The 2,047-nt window shown below is 53.4% G+C and overlaps 1 protein-coding gene and 1 non-coding gene across 2 annotated transcripts in view; both read right to left on the bottom strand.

Annotated features, from left to right (window-relative positions):
- FAM167A (family with sequence similarity 167 member A) overlaps positions 1–2,047 on the bottom strand; it is a 21,350-nt gene that overhangs the window by 16,064 nt on the left and 3,239 nt on the right. The gene's annotated exons all lie outside the window — the stretch shown is intronic.
- On the bottom strand, positions 63–134 carry TRNAC-GCA (transfer RNA cysteine (anticodon GCA)). Its single transcript has one exon. It is a non-coding gene; the product is annotated as a tRNA-Cys (tRNA).

Genomic DNA, 2,047 nt, shown 5'->3' with positions numbered 1-2,047 from the left:
GGCCCCACCACCCTCACAGTAAAGATATTTTTTCTAATTTCTGATATAAAAAGCAACCTCTAAGGGGGCACCTGGAGTTGAACCAGGGACCTCTTGATCTGCAGTCAAATGCTCTACCACTGAGCTATACCCCCTTCCTGAGTGAGGAGTAAATTAAAGTTATTAGGACGTTCCCTGCCCTGGGGAGTGCATAACATGGAATATGAGCCAGCCTTGCAGAACTGGTCCAGAGCAGACAACCTCACTGCATTTCTTCCTGAGCCTTGCAGGAGACACACATGGAGGTTTAGGGCTTCTGGGGCAGCACAGCAATGCCTGAAGAATAAATAAATTCTACTGAACCTTTCAGTGCTGGACAATGCCAACTAATAGATGGCAAAATGATAGAAAAATYGCYCTGCATTTCCTCTAACTCCCTCYCCACACCTCTTTCCAGATATGGAAAGGTAGCCTGTGCTGGAGGAATTCTGCTCCTCTAGAGGCCGGGAAGACAAAAAAGCCTCAATATGAGACAAAACCCCAGCTGGCAGAAGCCCCTTTGCCCACACAGACCACGGATGGCACTTCTGACATGGAGCAAACAGAGCAGAGACAATGGCTCAGCCTGTTGGTGACTAAAAAACAACTCAGCCCCTCTGTGCCTCAGTTTCCCTCTGGCTGAGGAGTCAGTTCATGCAATTGGCCTTCGAGGAAAAAGCTCTGAGGATTTTCAGAGGCRTCTGAAGGTGTCTGCAGGTCTCATCTGGGTGCCTGTGCTCGCATTCCAGGTGGTGCAGGGTGATCCATGGGGCTTGGGATGTGGTTCCCCTGATCATTTACTCCAAAGATTTGGGCTGTACAGACACCCCCTGATCCTACAAAGGAAACCCCTGGAGCAAATCCAACCTGCCAGCATCACCACCCATCTCTGCAGCTCCCAGAGGGAGAGGGAGTCTGAAAAGGTGGGATGAAGGAACACCGAGCTGGGGGACAGTGCCTGGTGTGCAGGCAGAGCTGTATTTGCCTCCCTCCATGGCAGAGCAATGAGACAGGGATGGGGTGGGGATGACTGACCCTCCTGGAGGTCCCTGACCCCCCTAGAGGTCTCTGACCCCTGCTGGGTGTCTGCTGCAGGTTGGGAGAGTGGCAGAGAGGAGGAGATGCCTGCGAGAAGGGGTTGCCATAGCAATGGAGTCAGGGAGGACTCCAGCTGCTCACGGCCCTGGATGGATGCTCCGGAGCATCCTCAGGGCAGCAGAGACTCAGAGGCCTCAGGAAGGGGGTGATGGAAGGAGAAACCCACCAGGACCAGCACTGCAGCTCCCTGGGGCTGGTGGCTCCCTCTCAGAGTGGCTGCACATCAATCATTCCTTTCTCCGTGCTGGAATGGCCTCACTTGGGAGCGGAGCTGCTGTGTGGGGTGGATTTGGTGATTTGGGGCCTTCCCCACCCYGGGGTCCCCTCCCAAAGCCCCCCATCCTGCTGCTCTGCACAGGGATGGAGAGCAAATCCCACTGACTCTGAGGAGAGCTGATTTCCCTGGGTTTTATTTATTATTATTATTCAGTGTTTACCCACCCAGTCCATTCCCGTAGCAGCTGAAATCCTCTCCTGCAGAAAATCATCCTGGCCCCAAAATGACCTTCAGCCTCCCTATGTTCAGGAGGACAAGATTCCAGCAGGATGAAGATCTGTCTGATCCTGAAACCAGGGCATGCTGCAGGGCTGAAATTGGTGCTTTCTGCCTGCTCAGGATGGTGGGGACAGGGTGGGAAGAGAGGAATGATTCCTGCATGTTGGAGGAGTCATGGCAGAGCCCTCAGAGCCACTGGACACGGTGCCCACAGAGCCCTTCTGACCACACTCCTGTGCTGTGAGCTTGTTCCTTTCTCCATGGAAGGATGATGGCACTGATGTGACCAAGGTGGGCATCACAAGCACGGATGTGGATGTGGCATTCGCAGATAAATGGGGAAAAGTTAAAAAGAGGGGCTTTCCATTGACAACCTGGGGGAAAATAAGGGCTTGTCCTGGACAATCCTTCTGCCCAAATGGGAAGAGAGGAGAG

Source organism: Malurus melanocephalus, unplaced genomic scaffold (assembly GCF_030028575.1).
Source record: "Malurus melanocephalus ecotype Western Australia unplaced genomic scaffold, MMel_1.1 scaffold_949, whole genome shotgun sequence".
NCBI lineage: Eukaryota > Metazoa > Chordata > Aves > Passeriformes > Maluridae > Malurus > Malurus melanocephalus.
The sequence above is the reverse complement of the archived record's forward strand: the minus strand, read 5'-3'. Positions and strand labels throughout refer to the sequence as shown.